General features: G+C 42.6%; 1 protein-coding gene across 2 annotated transcripts in view; it reads right to left on the bottom strand.

The window, feature by feature from the left end:
• The window catches only part of UBAC2 (UBA domain containing 2), a 171,751-nt gene that overhangs the window by 103,695 nt on the left and 42,769 nt on the right, over positions 1-25,287 (bottom strand). The gene's annotated exons all lie outside the window — the stretch shown is intronic.

The following is a 25,287-nucleotide window of genomic DNA, read 5'->3' on the forward strand; positions in this document are numbered from 1 at the left end:
TTATGCTGCTAGAAATATGGTACATACAGAAATTAGCAGAACGTTAAACTCCTGTAGACAGACCCCGAGACCAAGCATGCTCCTCCTTGCTTCTTTCACCACCACTGCCCCCGTGGATCACAGAGTACAGCGAGTCGATGACTGAAACATAATTTGAGGAAACAAAGAATGAGCCTCGAAGAGATACTAGTGGTTGCTACGATTGGGTGAGAATTGGGATGAGACAAAACTGACCAAAATACGCAATAGGAAAAAGGCTCATGGAACAATATGTTTTGAGTAAAAGAATACTGTTTGAGGATAACATAAGGTACAATGACTTGAAGTAAAATTTCTGAATGCTCGTAGAGGTAACCTGATATAATCAATGGAGAAAAAATTTGAATCCACAATTTTAAGTGTTCTTAAAACGCACACACTTTTAAACAATATTGCCAGTCAAGGATGGTAGATGGAGCACATGTACTTAGCTTCTCTGTTCTCGCCTAAACCTTGTAAGAATGGCATTAAGAGACTTTTTCAAAGGCATAAACCCACAACGATAAGGAAGAGCTGATGACTGTAAAAGTCTCTGAGGTGGAAAACAGGAATCGAGTGCTAACTGAACTTGGCATATCGGAGAAAACGAAACACAAAACCAGCAATGATGAAAGCTGAGAAGCAAACCCATGAACATTCCACTCGCCAAGGGTCTATAGGATTAGCAGTGCCAGGTTTTTCTGGAGCTGCTAAGAGACAGTCTGAACACCGATCCTCTCCCAATAGTCTGCCCACCCATTGACTACTCCTCCCCAGTCCAGTGGTGGACTGGGCTGTATTATATAGAAATGGTAACAAGGAGTGTCTTGTGACTTGGGGGATGGGGGCTCCCATTCAAACATATTTGAGAGTGCAGATATAATACTAAAAATCGAAGTTTATATACTAAATGCTGAGACTCCTAGACTTATACCTTACAGGTAGAAGACAAGAGAGTATGCTCTGGGCAACCTGATAATTCATGAGGGGGAAAAACAGACATAAATGTACAGATCCTGATACTGAGAGTTCATAGGGAAACATCCCAACCAGGAGGCCCTACGATGAAGTGTATGGTCATTCAGCACCTTGCACACAAGCTCATTTCTTCAATCAGCCCCTTTTTAGAAGCTGGCTCTTAAATATGAACAGATAGCCCAAGGCTCAGAGAAATCTAAGGAAAACCCCTAACACCAAAAGCAGACAACAAGGAAAAGAAGGAACTTAAAGAAACAGAAACTGTGCAGGGAAATGAAAAACCCTGGCAGTGGGGGAGGGATTATCCTTAATACCATGAGAGATGTAAGAAAAAAATATTACGTCCATGGGGGATGGGGCGGGGGGGGGGACCAGGATGCCAAAAGAAATGAGTATTCCGAAAATAAAAAGGGAATACCGGAAATTAAAACTAGGCGAGCAAAAATATTTAAAAGCTACTCAAGACATGAAAAGGTATTTCATCTCATCAGTCTCTAAGGAAATGCAAACTAAAACCACAATAATAATATCACTATACATCCACCAGAATGACTAAAATGAAAACAACTGCTAATTCTCCTGGATCACTTGCTCTGGGGGAGCCATGTCTGCCATGTGATGTAGCTCTCTAGGCAGTTTCATGATGAGGAACTGAGGCTTCCTGCCAACAGCCATGTGAGTGCATCATCTTGGAAGAGGGCCGTCAGATGACTAAGCTCTCTGCTGGCATTCTTACCACTACCCTGTGAAAGACCCTGGGCCAGGATCCCTCAGTGGAGCTGCTCCCAAAGTCCTGACCCGCTGGAGAACGAGCAACCTATTCTAAAGGTAAACACAGGCATGCCCTGATTCGGCTTCCAACTCCCCAAAATATACCCAATAGACGTGTGTACACACACACCACCGATGACACGCTCAAGGATGTTCACAGCAAAAGAATTCATGATGGTCTCCAATCAGAGCCAACCCCCAAGTCCATCAACAGCAGAATGGATAAACGGCAGGGACTCGCGTGCCAGAACACTAGACAGTAAGGACAAAGCAGGAACTACCAGAGGTGCGGCAACGTGGATGAAATCGAACAGGATACTAAAAGAAAGACACCAGACATGGAGTCTACACTTCCATTTACACCAAGTTCAAAAGACAAAATTAAACGAGGTGTTAAAAGTCAGTACAGACTTTGGGGAGGAAGTCGTGATTGGGAGGCAGCAAAGGTGCAGATGATGCTCTACTTCTCCATCTGGATGGTGTTTAAAGGGATGTCACTGGAGCACCCGGGCGGCTCAGTCCATTATATACCTGCCTTCAGCTCAGGTCATGATCTCAGGATCTTGGGATGGAGTTCGTGTCAGGCTCCCTGCTCAGAGGGGAGCCTGCTTCTCCCTCTGCCCCTCCCACTCCCCCTGCTCATGCTTGCTTGCATGCTTTCTTTCTCCTCTCTCTCTCTCTGAAGTAAATAAATAAAATTTGTAAATAATAAATAAATAAATAAAGGGATGTCACTTTGTAAAAATTCAGCGGGCTCTGAACGTAGGATACGTCTACTTTCCATGTACATGCTGTCCTTTAATAAAAGTTTTAAGATTTTATTTATTTATTTGACAGAGAGAGAGAGAGATCACAAGCAGGTAGGCAGAGAGAGAGGGGGAAGCAGGCTTCCCAATGAGCAGAGAGCCTGATGCAGGGCTTGATCCCAGGACCCTGAGATCATGACCTGAGCCGAAGGCAGAGGCTTAACCCACTGAGCCACCCAGGTACCCAATAAAAGTTTATTTTTAAATGTTAATTAGAAAAATTAGAAGATAGAACTCAAGTAGTTTCCCAGCAAGAATAGAAAAAATACAAAAGGGAAGAGGAGAAAAAAAAAGGATTAAAATTAGACCTGTTCAACCAGATAACAGGAACTCTGTCAAGAGAGAACCAAGAAAATGGAAGAGGAGATGATCAAAATAACTCGGGGGAAAAATTCAAGAGAAAGGCACAAGTTCCCTGGTTGACAGCACCCACCAAGTGTACAATCAAAAGAGATGAAAACCAGAATGAGCCCAAAGCACCTCAACAGTAAGAACTCCAGTACATCTGTCAACAACCACACTGCAAGGCTGATACTGGGCACAGCATTCCCTCACCGACTTCTTCCTCTATGCCCTGCCTCCCCCCACACCAGGAAAATCATCATATAAAGAAAAATGTTTCTTCCAATATTGTTTACTTCCAAGAGTCTGAAGGTGAATCCCATGTAGCCCACATGCCCAAGGGAACATCAGCCAACAAGAGTGGGCAACAGGGGCACCTGGGTGGCTCAGTGGATTAAAGCCTCTGCCTTTGGCTCAGGTCATGATCCCAGGGTCCTGGGATCGAGCCCCACATCGGGCTCTCTGCTCAGCAGGGAGCCTGCTTCCTCCTCTCCCTCTGCCCACCTCTCTGCCTACTTGTGATCTCTCTGTCAAATAAATAAATAAAATATTAAAAAAAAAAAAGAGTGGGCAACAGACGGGGTGTTGTGGTGACTACGAGGTCTCTACCCTGGGAGGCTCATTCCCCCCTCATCTGATCTGACATCGCCGAAATAGCTTAATATGCCTCAAGGGAACGTAAGCTGTAAGGCCCAAATAGCTACACGTTCTTAGAATATAATCACAACAGAAGAGAAATAACAAACTGCATGGTATTACCAATGAAACAGAATTTTTGGAAGAATCCCAAGTTATCATCTGTATTAATATCTATACCAATGTAAGAAAAAAGAGAACATATTAAAAATATGGAATCAAATTATGTGGACACATTAAGTATGAAAAACATAACAGATGAGACAGACTCACAGCTGATGAACGAATTACTATGCCAGGAAAAAAAAATTAAGGAACTCTCCCAGAAGTCAGCATAAAAGGCCGAGGGGAAGGGGTGAGGTTTGGAGAGAATATATTTAAAGAACACAAAAATATTTCAATTATGGGTTAGCCATACAATTTAAGGATAACCTGTACATACACACATTACCAATTAAGTGATATTTAAGAAAGCCAAGGGTAAATTCAATAACTTTCAAAGGCAAAGACAAAACAAATGACAAAAGAACAAGATCAACCTCAGATTTCTCAAGACACAAGAGATTCAATAAGACTGTGGAGAAATACCATGAAAATAATGAAAAAAAGATCATCAAACTAAAATTTTCATCCATACAAATCATTATTATTTAAAAGTGACAGTAAATGAAAAAAATATCTTCATTTATACAAGGACTCAACAGCTTTGCCATGCACAAAGACTAACTTTGAAAATACTTGGGAAGGAAGTACTCCATTAAGAATTAAGGAGGTACAAAAAGCTGAAATTAAGGGTGATTAAAAAGGAGAAGTAGATAAATCCACAATTAGACTTCAAGTATTCAACATTCTTTGCTCTGTAACTAAGAGAACAAGTGGACAGAAAATGAGTAGGGATGCAGAAGACATAAAAACCACATCAACCAACTTGACCCAGTTGACATTCATGGGGCACACCACCCAGCCATATAAGAATACATACCATTTTTAAGTAGATATGGAGTAGTTACCAAGAGAGACCAAAAAAACAAACGTTAAAAAACTGAAATGAACTGGAATCATACAAATCAGGTTCTCTGAACACACAGAATTAGCAACCGATAACAGAAATGTATTTCGGAAATCCTGGAAATTAAACAACCCACTTCTGACTAATTCATGAATCAAAGAGGACATCACAAGGGATGCCAGAAAATATTTTTAACTGAATGAAAATAAAACACGCCACAAAACTCATGGGCTGCAGCTAAAGCAGTGCTTGAAGAAAAATGGAGAGCAATGAATACTGCTTTTAGAATAGAAAGGTTTCAAGTTGATGGTCTAGGCTTCTATCCTAAGGAAGTAAAATAAAGATGATCAAATTAATGCCAAAGTAACCAGAAGGAAAGAAATAACAATGGATGGCAGGGGCAAAAATCAACGACACTGAATGCAGAGAACAGAAAAAAATCACTTAGACTTTGTTCATTTAAAGACTTTATTCTTTCTAGAGCAATTTAGGTTCATAGCAAAACGAAAAGGTACGGAGATGTCACCCACACAGGCATAGTCTCCGCATTACCAAATCCCCCACGTGCTACACTTGCTACACTTGTTACAACTGATGGACTTACACTGACATATTATCATTCAGTCTGTCGTTCACATCATGGGTCACTCCTGTTGTACTGTCAATGAACCTGGACCAGTGTATGATGACAGATGCCCACCATTATGGCACCATACGCAATCGTTTCACCAATTTAAAAACACTCAGCGGTCTACCTATTCCTCACAGCCTCCCCCTTGGTGACCACTGATCTTTTCACTGTTTCCAGTTTCCAGAATGTTATATAGTTGGAAATCATACAGTAGGTAGCCTTTTCAAATTGCCCTCCTTTACTCTGGAATATGCTTGTAAGGTTCCTCCATGTCTTTTCATGGCTTGATAATCTCATTTTTTTAATTACTATTTTTTTTTAAGTAGGCTCCACACCTGGCATTGAGCCCAATGCAGGGCTCAAACTCGGTCCCTGAGATAGAACTGAGCTGAGATCAAGAGTCAGATGTTTAACCGACTGAGCTAGCCAGGCACCCCTATAATCTCATTTCTTTTTAGCACTGAGTAATATTTCATTGTCTGGATGTGCCAAGTTTGTTTATCCATTCACCTACAGAAGGACATCTTGGATGCTTCCAAACTGGGGCAATTATAAGCAAACATCCAGGTGTGTATAAACATTCACAGGCATATAGCCATCTGAGTAATTTCTTATAGTTGTTAATATGTAAAAGAAACTAAGTCATGGAGAAAAAAATAAAAACATCTACCCCAAAAAGAAAACTCTAGGTCCAGATAGTTTCAAAGGCCAAAACTGCCAAATAGTTAAGGAAGAAATTATACTAATTCTACAGAAATACTCTAAGAAAGTAGAAGAGATGGTAACGTGTCCCAGCTAATTTTATCAGACCAGCGTTACCTTAATACCTAAAGCACACAAAGATATTACAAGAAAACTATGGACCAATATCACGTATAAATACAGACATAAAAATTCTCAACAAATCAAATCTAGAAATACAGAAAAGGGAGAATACATCAAGTAGAGTTTATCACAGGAATGACAGGGATGTTTGCCATTCAGTTATCAATGTAATGCACCAAATAAAAGCAGTCTAAGTAGATCACACCGGTAGATGAAAAAAAATTGACAGAATTCAGTTTATTCATGATAAAAACTCTAGGCAAACTATAAATTAAGAGACTTCCTCGATCTGACAGAGGGACTCTAATAAATACGAATGCTAACAATCTTAATGAAGAAAGAGTGAATGTTTCCCCACAAAGATCTGGAATAAGGTATGTCAACTCTCTCCACCTATGTGGCATCACACCAGCTATCCTTGCCTGTGCAACAGGCAAGAAAATGAATAAAAGGCATATTGACCGGCAAGGCACAAAAATGTCTCTCTTCTCAGACAACATGAATATCTAAGTAGAAAATCTAAAAGGACCAATAACAGCAACAAAAAGCTAGCAGAGCAGCTCCGTGAGAAAGTAGAATAGTGGGTACAAAGCTCTAGGAAGAATGGGAAATGGGGAGTTACTGTTGTGGTTTTTTGTTTTTTGTTTTTAAGCAGGCTCCATGCTCAATGTGGGGCTTGAACTCCCGACCTTGAGATCGAGTCACATGCTCTACTAACTGAGCCAGCCAGGTGCTCCTGGGAATTACTGTTTAATGAGTACAGTGTCAGTTTTGCAAGATGAAAAAGTTCTGGAGAGCTGCTGCACAACAGTGTGAATATAGTTAACATTACTTAACTGCACCACCTGAAAACAGTTAAGATGATAATATTACGTGGGATTTTTTTTTTTAACCACACTTAAAAAAATATACAATTAAAAAGCAATAGAAAGTGGGGCACCTGGGTGGCCCAGTCAGTGAAATGTCTGCCTTCAGCTCAGGTTACAGTCCCAGGGTCCCTGAGATAGAGTGTCCCAGGTTGGGCTCCCTGCTCAACGGGGAGCCTGCTTGTCCCTCTCCTTCTGTACCCATACCCCGCCCCATTCATGCTCTCTAAATAAATAAATAAATAAATAAATAAATCAAATCTTTTTTAAAAAAAGCAATCGGAAGCTTTGGTTCTGTTTTAAGTATGGGCATGACTTGATTACATCCGAATTGTCAAATGACCACCTTTGCTGCCTTTGGCCTACTGAATACATGATATATGCTAACAGTTCTCTTTATATTAAATTATATCAGCATTTCTGGAATAAACCCCACTGGAAAAAAATCAACTGTATTTCTATATACTAGCAAATCACTAAAATTTTTTCAAAATGCAAATGCCTGTTGCCATAATGCCAAACAACATGAAATACTCAGATATGGATCTAGCAAAATATGTGCAAAATTTTAAAACTGAAAACAATAATTCCTGGAGAGAATTTTTTTAAAAAGACCTAAATATATGGAATATGCCACGTGCATGGATTACACGACTCAATATTGTTTAAATGCCAATCGTCCTCAAACTGATCTATAAAGTCAGTGTAATCCCAGTGAAATTCAAAAGTTCATAATAAAAAGCAAAAGAATTAGAATAGCTGAAGCAATTTTGGAAAAAAAATAGTACAAAGGTTCATAATATCTGACCTCAAGATTTAGAAAGCTGTAATAATCAAGACAGTACATTACTGAGAAAAGGAGAAACATATGTATCAGTGAGACTGACTACAGAGTCTAGAAATACACCCATTAGTACCTGGTCAAGTAATTTTTTTTTAAAAGATTTTATTTATTTATTTGACAGAGAGATCACAAGTAGGCAGAGAGAGGCAGGCAGAGAGAGGGGAAAGCAGGCTCCCCGCCTAGCAGAGAGCCCGACACAGGGCCTGATCCCAGGATCCTGGGATCATACCTGAGCCGAAGGCAGAGGCTTTAACCCACTGAGCCATCCAGGCGCCCCTGGTCAATTTTTAACAAAGGTTCTAAGGTAATTCTATTTAAAAAGATACTCTCTTCAATCACAGAGGCTATAACAATTGGACATTCATATATAAACAAATGACCTTCAACTTATAATTCATAACATATATAAAAATTAATGCAAAATGCGTCATACACCTAAATGAAAAACCTAAAACTATAAAATCTCTGTAACCGTGAGTTAGGAAAGATCTTCTTAGAGTGAATACAATGAACATGAACTGTTAAAAAAAAAACTGATAGACAAGACTTCATCAAAATATAGACCTATGGTCTTTCAAAGATCAGGATTCAGAAAATGAAAAGACAAGGCAAACAAAGTATTTGCAGAATACATATTTGATAAAGAACTTGATTCCAATATTTAAAGAACTCTCACAGTTCAGTAATAAGAAAAAAAAAATTTTTTTAAACAGGAAGGAGGAAGAGATGGCAAAGATATATCGATAGCAAAGAAGAACATGGAAAAATGCTAATTTAGTCCTTAGGGAAATGCAAAATAAAATAATAGTAAGCAGTAAATACCACTGTATATCCATTGGATTGGTTATTTTTTTTTAATTGATATTGCCAAATGACCTAAGGATGTAGAATAAATGAGATCCTCAGACACTGCTGATCAGAGTGCAAAATGTTACTGATGCTGGAAAATGGTTTGTCAGTTTCTTGTAAAGTAAAACATGTACTATCGTGGCACATAGAAAAATGAACAGAATCAGTAACAGGAAAGTTCAATATGGCTGTCAAATGCAAGATCGTTTGAAATTGATCAACTGATCATTGAAATCAGTAATGTTTCTCCAATAATAAAACAACTACACTTAGGAAACAAAATAAATAAATATAAGAGCATTTACCATAACAAAAACTACATGGTAGCTAAGAATACAAATGATCTGTACCAAAAAAATGTTTAAATCTAATAAACACAGATGTTATAAACAGAGATATTTCACGTTCTTGAATGAGAACACTTAACAAAGGTATCAGTTCTCTCCCAAATGAAACTATAAATTAAATGTCACCTCAAATTCCAGCGAAAAATTTTTTTCCAGCTAAAATTTTAAGATAACTGATTACTTACTCTAAAACTTACAAGGAAGAATAAAAGTACATCAATAGTTAGGTTATTTTTTTTTAAAGATGAACAAAAAGTGGTTTGTTCTACTAGACATTAACATACACTAAAAAGCAAAATAACTTAAAAATATTAGAGTATAGGGCACATGAACAGATAAACAGACCAATGGCACAAAATGGGGACCAAACAGACATATGCACGCCCGCACACATGCCCACATACACACATTCTCTGACCCTTCGTTTCTGCTCCTGGCTTTATCCATCAAAGACAGTCAACCACAGGTCCATCAGAATCATATAAGTGTACATGAGGATACAGATAAAACAAGATGGTTGTGAGATGTTCACTGCTGAAGGTGGTGAAGCTGAAGCGTGGATTCATTATGGTCTTCTCTCCACTTCTGTATCTGTTTAAAAATTTCTGTAATAAACCCAAATACCAAAGCAAAGACCAAAACCAAAGCATATGCTGCTTCAGTGACCCCCTAAGGTACTTAGATACAAGGCCCTTGCATTGGGGGCTAGATTCCCAGAGATGGAAGACATGGCCTCAAACTGCTTAAGGAGCAACACCTGGGACTGAGCCCAGGTGCCCGAAGACCTGTACACTGCCCCGAGAAGGCTAAAAGTACTCCACTCAGCCCGGTGAAACAGTGAAGACATTAAGCTCACGTCAAGGGCCTTGACAAAGAAAAGAATAAACCGCTCCAACAAATAGTTAAAATCCATGGCCTACATACCTAAATTTGTGGTCTAGATTTAATGGTGTGGAATGGTATGGAAACTCGAAAGTAAGAAAACAATATACAAGCCTGCCCAGGACAACAAAGACCCCTGGGGACTCAGCAGCAAGAAAAACAAAGTTCCTCTGTAGGGATAGTTCGTGAGGGCCCCAACGGCTAAGAAAAGGCTCTGGAAATGAGCTGACAATCAAAAATCACAAACCACAGGAGGCAGAAGCCTGCCTTGAAGGAGAATTTGACCACTGTAGAAGGAGAAGTAACAGAACAATGTATAAAAGTGTAAAATGATTACACACGATCTTAAGGAACAGGAACAAAAATGGAAACAACAGAACAGACCAGTATGCCTTCATCTCCAGAAGAATCAGAAACGGATCCGCACTGCCTTGAGTCACCACCCAGTCTGCCAGCCGCCTGTCAGGACCGTTGACCTCTCTCACCTCCCTGACTCCATCTCCTACTAACTTTCCCGCGCCCCCAACTCTGCTCCAGCCATACGGCTGCCAGTCATCCACTGGAGGGCCTCTCTGCTGGCCTCCTTTCCTTGTGCCTGAAAAATACTTAGCCCAGATTGCCACATGGTTCACCCCCCGACTCCTCCAGGGCTGTTCAAACGTCCCACGCTCCCTGAGGCCATTCCTGACCATGCAACCCCACTCACATCCTGGCATTCCCTGTCCTGGCTGACTGGTTAGTTGGTTTATTTATTTTTCACCCAGCGTAGATCACTATCAGACATACTATGTATTATCTTGTTTACTGCCTTCTACCCCCAATTAAAATGCAAATTCAATGAGAAATAGTCTCTGTTTTGATCAGTTCAGGATGCTTGAGCCCAGAACAGTGTCTACCAAAAACTTGGTGCTCAATACATACTTGTGGAATACAGAAACAGGGAAATTAGAGAGAGATGATCATTCTTGTAAACTATGTAGTACAATTCTCTCACTCATGCATGGATATGTGCACACTCAAACATTTACTAAGTAGTTACTTTATACAAGGAGTATCAAGGTATTCCTTTCCTTACTGTGGAAATTCTTCCCTCTCCCCCTCTGCCAAAAAGATGAAAACTGACTTTTCCCCAAAAAAAAAATTTACCACAAAATACCAGTATATTTTGTAGGTTATTAAAAGTACACAGACAGTATAATAAAAATCACCTTTCACGGTTCAGCTTCCTGTTCCTTATTTTTATCTTTCCTTAGAATGAACTCATGTGTGTGTCCATATCAACAACACCAATTTCTATATGACTATCACTAAGGACAACTTCTTGTCTCCTACTTACTCAGTTTAGGGGCTTTGAGAATATACTACTTATTGTTGATACCTATTATCTATACACGGTTTTTGATACAGAAATGTTAGAAGAAGGTATTAAAATCCACTACCCCATCTGTGACCAAGAATTAGCTAAGGTACATGATTTAAGAGGACAAAAGCTGCTGACTGTACCATGGGATTATAATATCCACCTCTGCTAAGTTCCAATTGTTTTCTTACAAATAGCTACAGGCACGTGCATTCTGGTAAAAATGCAGCCTGTGCCTCATGCAAGTCTTCAGAGACACAAAACACTAAACAATATTACTATACCCCTTTGAAGAAAAATCTCTGCTTATAATTCTCTTTGGTTAGCCCAATAATTTTCAGATGACACGGAATATTTTTTTCCTTAAGGTTACTATTGTAGCCAAGCAGGATACTGCCTCACCTTGCTTAGTTATAAGTTTGGAGTTGTGCTGTATTAAGCCCACTCATAATCAGAACCTAAACTTATTAGATTTGTATCACAGGAGTTTCACAATTGCTATACCTATGATGTCTGAAATACTATGTCACGTAGTTTAGGAAAAGATAAACACACATACACAATACCGGTTTTAAATTCTATGGTATACACGCTCCAAAAAATACTCACTGGGTATCCAATCTGTGCTATTTGTATAATTACAATATGTCTCTCTCATTTATTTGATTTCACTGTATGGTCCACATTTAATAACTTTCAAAACAGGCTTACAGCTTCTATGATCAAGTTCTGCCTCACGCTGCCATCTAGTGGTTTATAGTGTGACTGCAGGCAAAGCCTATTAAACGGTAGGCGTGGGGTGCCTGGGTGGCTCAGAGGGTAAAGTGTCTGCCTTTGGCTCGGGTCCTGATCTCCAGGTCCTGGGATCAAGCACCAGGTCGGGCTTCCAGCTCAGTGGGGAGTCTGCTTCTCCCTCTCCCTTTGTCACCCCCTCTGCTTGTGCTCTCTCTGTCTCTCTCTCAAATGAATAAATTGAAAATCTTAATTTTTAAAGAAATAACTGTGGACTGTGCTCTTTCAGAAAAACAGCTTTAACACAGAAGCTTAAATAATCCATATCAAAGTTCTGTAAGAACTGTTAGTAATATATAAAAAATATAAATTATTTTGTACATTTTATTTTACAAATGTTTCAAAGAGGTCATCCTACCAACTCTTTATCTAGGTCTTGTCATTTTACCCTTATTTTAATGGTGTCAAGATTTATTTCCTTCTGTTCCCCTTTAACTATCTTTAAAGTATTTTCTGGAAGTATATTCTTGAAAAAAAATTTAAATATTCTGCTCATAAGAAAGCAAAATCAATCATTTAGATTATATAGAAAAATAACAGAACCTCTTCATTTTACAAAGAGTGTTACTTCAATAGTGTAATAACTCCATATTGCATTATGTCCTTGTTATTTTTTATTGAGGTAGAATCGATATAAAAATTATAGTAGTTTCAGGTGTACAACATAATGATTTGGTATTCATATGTATTACAAAATGATTACCTTTGTAAGTCTAGTATTATCTATCACCATATTAAGTTACAAAATTTTCTTTCCCTCCTTTTTAAGGAGTTATTTATTTATTTTTGGAAAGAGAGAGAGACACACAGCAGAAGGATAGGCAGAGGGAGCGGGAGAGAATCTCAAGCAGATTCCCAATGAGTGTGGAGTCAGATGTGGCGCTCGGTCTCACAACCCTGAGATCATGACTACAGCTAAAATCAAAAATCAGATGCTCAACTGATTGAGCCACCCAGGCGCCCCCAAAATTTTCTTTCACATGAGAATTTTATTACGAGAATTTTAAAGATCTACTTTCTTAGCAATTTTCAAATGAGATACAGTATTTTTTTAATGCATCATGAATTTGCATGTTGTCCTTGAACTGAAGTCATGCTAATCTCTGTATCCTTCCAATTTTTATACATGTGCTGCCAAAGTGAGTACTACAGTGTAATATTAGCTGTTCACTACAGTGTACATTACATACATTCATGTATGTACATTCATGCCCTCAGTGTCCATCCGTATGGTCACAAATGGCGGGATTTCTTCCTTTTTATTTTTTTATTTTTTTTATTAAAGATTTTATTTATTTGTCAGAGAGAGTGAGCACAGGCAGACAGAGAGGCAGGCAGAGGCAGAGGGAGAAGCAGGCTCCCCGCTGAGAAAGGAGCCCGATGTGGGACTCGATCCCAGGATGCTGGGATCATGACCTGAGCCGAAGGCAGCCACTTAACCAACTGAGCCACCCAGGCGTCCCGGATTTCTTCCTTTTTAAATGACTATTCTAGTGTGGGTGTGTTGTGAGTCTCACAGTACAGAGGAACCCAGAATCAGAGATGCTCAGGGTGTGGACTTTCACAGGGGCCCGGCTCCTGCCACCTGCTCCGCGCCGGACTTCTGGACAACAGCCCACCCCCCGCTCCCCCAGGCACAGCTCGGGCGTCTTCAGTGTCCCCGCTTCAGCATCTCCCAAGGGGATCACTTTGCCTCAAGATCCCGAGTGCCAAAGAGTTACTCCTGACCCAGTCCAGTAACCTCTGTGGCGTCTCCCTGGTCTTAATTCGCCCTTGGCCCCGCTCCACCCCCAGGTTTCAACTCCACGTTCCTGCGGCCTCCTCCAGCGACCGAAGACTGTTCTCCCGCCCCACCTGCCTGTCCGGGATACACTGGCCGCTCTCGCCTGCTCCTCATGTGCAGGTCCGCGTCCTCGCCCCGCCCCGATGCCGCCCCGGACCACCCGAGCGGCGCCCGCTGCCCCGGAAGGCGGCGTGCGGCGTCCCCGAGCACGTCAACGGTAACCGGCAGGTGCGACGTGACGTCGTGAAGTCACAACGTCATGACGTCGTGACACCACCCCGCAGGCCTCCCGCGGCTCTTCCACACGGGCCTGCCGAAGCCACAGCTCGGCCATCCAGGGCCCCACGGCTGCTGTCTGCAGGCTGAAGCGAAGGACCTGACGCTCCCTCTCCAGCGAGTCATATGGCGACTGCGGGCCCACGCCTAGGGCCACCTAAACCAGCTCACGTGGCAGAGCTGCTGCTCTTTGAAGCAGTTGCCCCCGAATCGATTTCTCCCTTCTCTCTAGGGATCTGGCTGTCTTGCTAAGGATTGTTTCCCAGCCCACCCCCCATGATTAGGTGAGGCCACATAACCAAGTTCTTGCCAAAGGTGTGTGAGCAGCAGTGACATTTACAGTCCCCAAAGCACCTGGTGGAAAAGCAATCCCTCACCCTGGACCTCCCTCCTAACTCCTCCATGCGCGCTGGGAATGGAAACAACGACGGATCCTACCAGCTCCGCCCCTTCATGACTTCCCTGAACAGAGCTCGCTTACCCAGCACAGCTGTTACAAAGAGCGACAGACCTCTGTGTCTCCAGCCACTGCACTCAGGGCTTCGCTGTCCCAAGACAGCTCAGGGGCACCTGGTGGCTCAGTCCGCTAAGACGGACAACTGGTTTCAGCTCAGGTCATGCATAACCTCACGCTCAGGTCAGGATCTCAGGGTTGTGGGACAGAGCCCCCTGTAAGGCCCCACACTCAGGATGGGGTGTGCCTGAGAGTCCCTCTCGCTCTGCGCCTCCCCCCATCCATGGGAGCATGCCCTTCCTCTCAAATAAATAAATCTTTAAATACACACACATACACACAGGAGCTTAGTTTCTACCACTACTAAAATATGTTCCCAGCTTTTGTAATTTGAAAATTTGATGAGCAGACATGCTACATTTTTAAAGAAATCATTGATAAATATCAATCAGGATGAGCAGAGAACAAAACCACTATAGGAATGGGGCGCCTGGGTGGCTCAGTGGGTTAAAGTCTTTGCCTTTGGCTCAGGTCATGATCCGGGGGCTTGGGATCAAGCCCCGCATCGGGCTCCCTGATCAGCGGGGAGCCTGTTTCCTCCTCTCTCTCTCTCTGCCTGCCTCTTTGACTACTTGTGATCTCTGTCAAATAAATAAATAAAATCTTAAAAAAAAACAACTATAGGAAGGTAAATGCTATTCTTCACTTTCATATTACTGTAATAATAGAGACAAATGATTTTCAGAGCATAAGAAAAAAGAGCCTGCAAGTGGAAGGCTCTGAAGTCAGCCAATTCCACAACAGAGCTTGCTTCTGCCTACCCTATTTCACACCCTCCTGGATGGAAGAAAGCTGCTGGGCGCTACAGGTACTCTTCAGATTAAATCACTGGGAAAGGTTCTTTAAAAACACGTGGATTTTACTTAGGAAACTCTACCCTAACATTTAAAAATTTAAAGCTTTTCAATTCATCCTTACCATGAGAACATGATACAGGATAAAACGAAGCCAAAAAAAATTTCTGTACACTACAGGGCACACTTAGTAAAAAAGCAACCTATGGAATAAGAGGAAGTATTTGCAAATCATACACCTATCTGATAAGGGATTATTATTTAGAAAATATAAAGAACTCCTGCAACTCAACAAAGAATAACATGATTAAAAAATGGACAAAGGGGGTGCCTGGGTGGCTCAATGGTTAAAGCCTCTGCCTTTGGCTGGGGTCATGATCCCAGGGTGCTGGGATCAAGCCCTGCATCCGGCTCTCTGCTCAGCAGCCCCTCTCTCTGCCTGCCTCTCTGCCTACTTGTGATCTCTATCAAATAAATAAATTTTTTTAAAAATCTCTAAAAATGGACGGACAGAGGACATGAATAGACATTTCTCCAAAGATATACGAATGGCCAACGAGCACATGAAAAGATGTCCAATATCGCTCATCATGAGGGAAATGGAAATCAAAGCACAATGAGATACCGCCTCATACCCATTAGAACTGCTACTGTCAAAACAAAACAAAATAACAAGTGTTGGCCAAGTGTGGAGAAATTTGTACCCATGGGGTACAAATGCCTGCCTCTCTGCCTACTTGTGATCTCTCTCTGTCAAGTAAATAAAATCTTTAAAAAAAAAAAAAAAGAAAGAAAAATTTGTACCCTTGTGCATTACTGGTGGAAATGTCAAGTGGTGCAGCCGTTAGAGAAAACAGTGTGGCAATTCCACAAAAACTAAAAACAGAATTACATGATCCAGCAATTCTACTTCTGGATATACACCCAAAAGTTCTCGAATACCCGTGTTAATAGCAGCATTAGTCCTAAGGGCCAAAAGCTGGAAGCAACCCAAGTGTCCATCAACAGGAGAATGGATGAACAAAATGCAGCAGATTCACACAACTGGACAATCAGCCCTAAAGAGGAAGGAAACTCAGACACCTGCTACAGCAGGGATGACAGTGAGGACATAATGCTCAGTGAAGTAAGCCAGTCACAAAGGACAAATACTGTATGACTCCACTTAAGTAAGGAGGAATCTAGAAGGTAGAAAGGTGGCTGCCAGGGGCTGAAGGGAGGGATGGGAGTTGGCTGTTTAATGAGGACAGAGTTTCAGTTCCAGAAGAGGATAGAAGCTCTGGAAACTGGTTGCCCAACAGTGTGAGTGTACTTAACACTACTGAACTATACACTTCAAAGTGGTTAAGACAGGGCGCCCGGGTGGCTCAGTGGGTTACACGTCTGCCTCCGGCTCAGGCCATGATCCTGGGGTCCTGGGATCGAGCCCCGCGTTGAGCTTGCTTCTCCCTCTCCTCCCCACTCGTGCTCTCTCTCTTGCTATCTCTGTCTCCCTCTCTCTTGAATAAATAAATAAGATCTTTAAAAAAAAATGGTTAAGACAGCAAATTTCATGTTGTTTTATTTTCCCATAATTAAAACATTTTATTTTCTTTTTTTAACAGATTATTTATTTGACAGAGAGAGCAAGCAGGGGGAGCGGGAGAGGGAGAAGCAGGCTTCCTGAGATCCCAGGAGCCCAGGACCAAAGGCAGACACTCAACTACTGAGCCACCCACATGCCCCAAAACATTTTAAAAACCATATCAAATTTGTTCCAAGGCCACCGTTACATTTAACTCTTAACAGAGTATCAGGCAGAAATAACATTTAAAATGGAATCTTCTCATGGCCCTAGCCCAGGGATACAGGTCCTACAGAGGAAAATGGTTCCTAAAAAAGACAACATGCATGGGGCGCCTGGGTGGCTCAGTGGGTTCAGGTCATGATCCCAGGATTCTGGGATCAAGCCCTGCATCGGGCTCTCTGCTCAGCGGGGAGCCTGCTTCTCCCTCTCTCTGCCTGTCTCTCTGCCTACTTGTGATCTCTGTCTGTCAAATAAATAAATAAAATCTTAAAAAAAAAAAAAAAGACAACATGCATTGTGGGAAGATACGGTCTATAAGCAAAAATATTTTGTTAGAAGAATGAGGACATGTCAATTACCGAATACTACTGAATATAGAAATACTTAGAAATTAACATTAAAATATTTTTATTACCTTCTACCAATTAATAGCTTTCTAAATTTTTTATTTCGAAAATAAGTAAAAATTTTATTTCAGTCTCAGTAAGACTTCAGATCAAGTAAAGGTGAAGCTCAAGGGCTCCAAAACCATGTGATCATCTGTAGGTGGCAGTAAAAGCACAGTGTTCACGTCACTGCAGCCTTGAAATGTCACTTAGTTGGGGGGGAGGGAAATGATGAGATAACACACGAGCAATCTACACTACTTCCGCAGGTTCTCATACGGAAATAAATGGTCTGAACTTCTCCCACACAACAAATGTTTCTCCTGCCCAAACACGTCCCCACCCAGGGCTGGTACTTCACGAACCCCAATCTCTGTTTTTGGCTCTTTCTTTGGCTTGATACATCTTTGTGATCCTATCTACCTAGAAACATGAGGTATTTGATTCTGGGGACATGGCATCGTTTTCTTTCTTACAGAAAAAGAAACACACAAACACTAGTCAAATCCATGGCCTATTTCCCAAGGGCCTACTAACTGGGGAGGCTTCTGTTGGGTGCTCTGAAGCCCCTGCGGACGGGGGTGCCGGGGGCTCGTTAACAAGACAGATGCACAACATGAAGAACAACACGAGACAAGAGAGTGCCGTCGAGGGAGGGACGGACATCCCAGGCACCTCTAACTCCCAGTTCTAAAACCTCTGATTACTATTAGGAGAGTGAAGCCCGCACTAGAGGCAGGATGAAGCCGCCCAAAGGTCTGCATCCCTCGGTCCAAACACACAGCCCCGAAGGCTGCCGACAGCCGAGGATGGCACTACCCACCAGCTCCCTTCCCCGACCTGTTAAGATTCTTTTAGACCGTGTGGCTTGCAGGTGGCAAGAGGCTGTTCGAACCAAAGGTCATACACTTCTCATCAAGAATATCCACACAAGGGGCACCAGGCTGGCTCACTTGGCAGAGCATGTGACTCCTGATCTCGGGGTTCTTAGTTTGAGCCCCACGTTGCGTGTGGAGCCTATTAAAAATTAAAAAAAATATATATCCACAAGAAAAAATATATATCCACAAGCATTAAGACGAGAGCATTGCTGCAAAAATTCAACTGACTCATCACTGGGACCACATTAATTCTTCGAGCATAAGAGGGAGAGTGCTGGCAAAAAGCTCTTCTGAGTAACCGAGGAATCAGCAGAGCTTTATTGCCAAGGAAACAAACAGCCTGCACATCTCCATGTCCTCCTCTGCAGGTTGATTATAATGTCTCCATGAGCTCCTCTGCCACCAAGAACAAGAGATCTCCTGGGAGAGGGTGGGGACCAAGTGACCGACAGAGGGCAGCCTGGACCTGGCATGTTCCAACAGCCGCACCTGCTGCCTGCCCTGTGGAAAAGGACGGGTTACAGGACAAAGGTCAAAGCAGACAGGCAAATTAGCTGCCACTGCCCAACAAGCTTCTAGAAACGGATTACTGTATAAAGAATGAATAGAATCAAACCTGTTAAGAGGAGTCAAGTTGACTTAAAGATAAAGGGAAAATGAGGCAAAAACACACACACTAAAGACCACCACCACAACAGGAAACGGGGATGAGGGCAAAGGCCAGAACTGTGCACACCCCCCAGGCTCTGGGTGCTTTGCTTCGGAGGAGACCCCAGACACCCTACACACACGTTGAGGCTTCCTCAAATGCATCCCGGACACAGTGAGGTTTATGTGCAGCGACATGAGGGCACAGAGCCCCAGGTTCTGGCCCATGTCTCTCACCTGGTGCCCTACAAAAATTCAGAGGGAGACAAAGAGAAAATACCACAGTGGGAAGAGCGCCTTAGAGTTGTGTGGTGCCAAAGGTGGGAGGCCTTTCCAGAAAGCCTGATCCAACTTCCCCTTTCTTACACTTGTGAAGAGTGATGATCAGAGAATGAACTTTTTTTTAAGCTAACTAGGCCAATTAATTAGTGGCAGAGGTAAAGCTCCCACACTAACCATTCCCAGTCTGAAAATTCCCAGGAAAAATTAAAATGTGCCACAAAGGAATAAAGGGGACATTTCAGGCAGGAGAAAGACAAAGAGAACTAGTATTTTGGTGTCTAAAACATGTACTTTATTTACATAAGCTCTAAGGAATGAGATGATTCACAGGTAAGAATCGAGACAAGGTGTTTAAAAAAAATTACTCATAGAAACAGTTTCCAAGAGGCAGAAACACCCAACCCAGTCTCTGCCAACTCAAAGCACAAGTTGAAAAAAAAAACAACAAAAAACCTTCTTGAATACGAAATGTAACACACATACTAAAAAGTGCAGCGTGCTGGGAAATCCACTTGCTCCTTTTCCCTTCTCCACCCTGCTCTGGCCAAGACGCTGAGGGTACAGATGGCATCGGAAGCTCTGAGCCCCCAGCGTCCACTGTGTTCTGCAGATGGAGGCCTCCGAGCAGACTGGAGTGGAGAGAAGCCCAAGGCTGGGGACTTATTCCCCGTTCCCTCTTGCAAGCTTCCCTCAACAGAAAGTCACCACTCTTCTCCAAGCAGGTTTCCCTCCCTCCACCTTCTAGTAACCTCTCCTGCCCTGGATCTCTTCGTCCCAAAGGGGCGGGGGTCACCACAAGGCCACAGTCCTGCTGGTTTCCGCTTTCCTGACGAGGCTCCAGTCCTATGTCATGAGGCCCTTATGAATGAGCCCTCCTCGACTCATCTTAAAATCTCTTTCTACTGACACCCTTACAAAGACGGAATGAAAATAAACAGTTAAATGAATTATCACAAAATAAACACTAGAGTTATGAGCACTTAGGTCAATAACTAGAACTTGCCAGCATCCCAGAAGCTCTCTGGTATGCCCTCCTTTTCACTGTATGCGCCCACAACCCTCCAAAGAGTTTCAGCACCTAAGCATGAGACCCGCAAAATCTGATTTCAGTTTGCTCTACTTTTTGGAATTCATATAAGTGAAATCATACAATATAAATTCCTTCACGTCTGGCTTTTTTCACTGAACTCTATATACCCAAGATTCACCCATGTTGTGGCATGTGCTTGCTATGGGATTCACTTCGATCGTGAAAGGCATTGACCTGTATATCTACACAACAACCGGTTCATCCATTCTACAGCTGAATATGTGGTTGTTCCAGAGCTACTAGAAACAATGTTACTGTGAACATTCTTATCCATGTTTCCTGAGGCCCAGGAGCACCCATGTCTATCTAGGAATGCAATGTGAGTCAGCGGGGTAGCTGTATTTTCATTTTACTACTTGGTAACCAACTATTCTCCGAACTGAGACTCCCACCAGCAATGCACAAGAATTTCCAGTTGCATTCTGGAATATACTATTTCCTCTAACTGTGAGACCAGAGTCTGTAGAAGGCTACCACATACCTCACAGGAACCAAAGAGTTCTGTCCTCGGGACTCTGGGTCTCTAGTCAGCTAGTGCAATGTCACACTGCTAACTCCTGGCTTGCGGTCCTGCAGGATTTCAGTGGGTCCAGGACTCATTTCACTGTTAGGTGGCAGCCTTCTGCTAAAATCCTCTAAGGGAGAGAATCTTTACTATCTTTAAGGAACTCTACTTTCATTGCTGACTTAGGTCTATTTTAACTAGAATTATAGATCGCTTTGGTTATGTAGGCTCAATTTGTTTACTGTGAGTGAAGTAACTGCTTGATTCTCTACATGCTTGTAAAGTTTTTCAACTGTACAAAAATTGCCAAGGAAAAGGTATTTGGGAATTGCTAAATTTGTAATACAATTAAGGAAATCAAGTAAAAAGGAGGTTCATATCAACTTGGCCTAAGGACTGTAGCTATAAGGTGCTGATACTTTTTGTAAAAACAGATTTAGACAAATAGTACCTCTATCTTCTTTATCCAGAAAACACTATTCAATATAGCTCCCTCATTAAAAGTAAACAAAACGTAAACACACACATGCACACACACAAAACAGAACAGTCTGTGGAGATACAAGTTTGACAGAGAGAGGGGCAGGGCAACAAAGATTCTATAACCTCAAAGTGGGAAACCGTTCAGGTCACCGAATAGTAAGAGTCCAGCCCTACCCCCACCCTGATTCACGGCACTCCTCACTTCCCTCACAACCCTCTTCTTGGGGACAAGCGGGCTGTCTACCAACCACTCCAGCCTTCTGGGTTGATGGCCACCCTCACTGGAAGAAGCAAACATTAAGAACGGTGATCCCTTCCCCAAAACACTTGGGTAAAGAATTAGAACAAGATCCCTGCCCCTTGCACGTGCGATGATAAAGAGAATATGTTAACAACAGGAAACAGAATCTATCTGTGGTTTGGACAAATATAACTGGGACTTACTGTATAAATCTATTAACTACATCCTTCCAAAGAATTATGAAATTGGCCTAACTAAACTATATTCACTCAAAAACTGGGCTCAAATGCTAAAATAAAAATTCACTGACCTCTAAACCAGGATTCAAGAATGGAACGAAAGCAGATCATTTCACAAACCAAAGGGAAGTGAAGCCCTTGGGATATGTGAAGTCCCTCCTCTGCAAGGTAACAAATGTCTTTTTCCCCATATTCCAAAATAAGTGAGGAAAGTACAGCGGCATGAACAGTACCAGAATGAGGGAAGTTCTACTCTAATAAAAAATGTCATTAAGCTCAAGTATTAAAAAAGCAAACTGGAGGGGCACTTGGGTGGCTCAGTGGGTTAAAGCCTCTGCCTTCGGCTTGGGTCATGATCCCAGGGTTCTGGGATCGAGCACCACATCCGGCTCTCTGCTCAGCGGGGAGCCTGCTTCCTCCTCTCTCTCTATCTGCCTGCCTCTCTGCCTACTTGTGATCTCTGCCTGTCAAATAAATAAATAAAATCTTTTTTTTTATTTTAATAAACATATAATGTATTTTTATCCCCAGGGGTACAGGTCTGTGAATCGCCAGGTTTACACATTTCACAGCACTCATCACAGCACATACCCTCCCCAATGTCCATATCCCCACCACCCTCTCCCGTCCCCCCAATAAATAAAATCTTAAAAAAAAAAAAAAAAGCAAACTAGACACTAAGAGTTTTTACCTCTTGATCCATTGTTTACTCACTGCCAAATGGTTCGGAGGAATTCTTCTCACGGTCATTCTTTTTTACAACCAACAAAAAGGTGTTGTGGAGGACCAGGGACACAGGGAACAGTGAGAAGCACCACAGGGCTCATGGAGAGGAGAGGAGGGTCACTGTCCTGAGCCTGAGTGTCTACACTGGCCTGGTGATTGGCAGGTCCCCTCCCTTAGAGGGTCAGAGCATCCCTGATGCTGTCACCCGGCTCGACGATCCAGCCGCGACTCCCTCAACCCTCCACTTCTTCACCTGCATTTTCAGTCACGCATCCCACCAATATTTATTAAATGCTTGCTACACACACACACACACACACACACACACACACACAACACAGGCCAATCTGTGGAGGAGAACAGGGCAGGACATAGTCCACAATAATACACAGGCCGCCACGGGAACAAGAACCAAGTGGCAAGGAACCTTACAGGGAGAATAACCAACCCGGCTCCGGAGGCCAGGGAAGGTTTCCTGGAAAGGGCAGCACTGGAACTAAGACCTCAGGACACACAGCCGCTGGCCAGGCCAAGGGATGTTACCATTGGTGGGACAGCACACGGAAGGCAGGGAAGAGCCAACGCAGAAGGTCCCACGTGGGTAAAACGGAGAGGATGTGGGAAACGAGAGCTGATCTACCCTCAAGCTGCACGTCTGCGTCTCTCTGCAAGACTGGCAAGTCGGAAAAAACCAATTTCCCCGTTTTCCATAAAGGACTCCAATCTTAATGAGCTACACACCATCACTGCACCGGTTGATTTTAGCAGGAAAGAGAGCATTAATCAACACTTAATGAAAAAAAAAAACAACCAACTTGTGACAGGGTGTATGAAATTAAGGCAATGGAAAAACTGGATCTGCAGGTAAGAGGTTCCTACTCCAGCTGAAATAGCAAACTCCTGAACCACACACAAAGCACAAACCCATGCGTAAAACCCGATGAAAGTAAGGGAGCGAGGAATGAGTTCTGTCTGGTGAATCCGCCAACGCGGTCACCTCGTAACAAGCTGATTCCAGCAGCCCGGGTGGAAAAGGGAGGACCTGGGGGAGGGGGGGTGGGTCTGAGTTCCTCAGCAAGGGACTGGCCCTCCTGGGCTTTGCATCCCCATCGACACAAGGAGGAGTTGCTTAGGTTGCTGTCAATGTTTCTAAAACCCATTACTAGATGATGACAGGTTATCACAGTCAAAAGTACTTAATCCCCGGGGTGCCTGGGTGGCTCGGTGGGTTAAAGCCTCTCTGCCTTCGGCTCAGGTCATGGTCTCAGGGTCCTGGGATCGAGCCTTCGGCTCAGGTCATGGTCTCAGGGTCCTGGGATCGAGCCCCGCATCGGGCTCCCTGTTCAGCGGGAAGCCTGCTTCCCCCTCTCTTTCTGCCTGCCTCTCTGCCTACCTGTGATCTCTCTCTCTGTCAAATAAATAAAATCTTTAAAAAAAAAAAAAGTACTTGGGCACCTGGGTGGCTCAGTGGGTTAAAGCCTCTGCCTTCAGCTCAGGTCATGATCCCAGGGTCCTGGGATCGAGCCCCACACTGGGCTCTCTGCTCAGCAGGGAGCCTGCTTCCCCCACTCTCTCTACCTGCCTCTCTGCCTACTTGTGATCTCCGTCAAATAAATAAATAAAATCTTTTTTAAAAAAAAGAGTACTTACTCCTCAAAGGCAAGAATTTAAATAACTTTATAAGTCACAGGCTTACTATGGTTTCATCCATAAAAAAAGAACATGGACAAAAAGAACATGAGCCCTCAAGCTGTCTTAAATTCAAAAAGCAAATAGTGAAGTTCATGTACCCTTAAAAAGTTGACAAACCATGCATCACCAAAAATAAAGATAAGTAAAATTTTAATACAAGCAAATGAGATAATTTTTTTTTAAGAAAACAGAAAGTAAAAAATTTAATGTAATGAGGCAGGCAATGACTGGGGTTGTTCACTTCCCTTCCCATTGGTTTCATTTCCCTTTCGAGGTTAAAATACTCCCAACATGCAAACTATTCCTCTGAAGAATTCCAGTCCTTTCATAGCAATCTGCAGAGATGTTTACACAAAAGGGATTATTTCTAGACTTCCAAGTGACAGAAAAGGATAGAATGCATTGGGGATTAAAAAATAAAGTAGGGGGTACCTGGATGGCTCAAGGCGGTTAAGCATTTGACTCTTGATTTCCACGCAGGTCATGATCTCAGAGTCGCGAGATCAAGCCCTGTGCTTAGGGGGGAATCTGCTAGAGATTCTTTCTCCTTCTCCTTCTGCCTCTCCCGCTCCCCACCCACCTGGCACTCACGACTCTATCTTGGGGGGGGGGGGCAGGGAAAGCAAACCAAAGTGCATAAATGCATATGCAAGACAGAAGCAAATAACCGAGGATCCCAATTTTAACCACTCAGAAATATCTTAACAATAAAAGTGGGTATTTTAGGATTTCAGGAACTTTGTGGTGAAGAGTTAACTCTGTTTCAGAGTACCTAAATTAGTACAAAGTGCCAGGCACTATGTTAAGAACATGGGATTTTTCTGATTTAGGGTCACAATCCTACCAGATGAGTATTAGTTCTACCTCAACTGCATAGAGACTAAGCAGGAACAGAGACTCAGTGGGGTTAAGTAACTACACAAAGCCACACAGCTTAAAAAGTGAAGAAGCTATACTATGAATCCCATCCTAGTCAACATCAAATCTCATTCTCCCTTTCAGCAT

The sequence above is a fragment of the Martes martes genome, assembly GCF_963455335.1.
Source record: "Martes martes genome assembly, chromosome: 3".
Classification (NCBI taxonomy): domain Eukaryota; kingdom Metazoa; phylum Chordata; class Mammalia; order Carnivora; family Mustelidae; genus Martes; species Martes martes.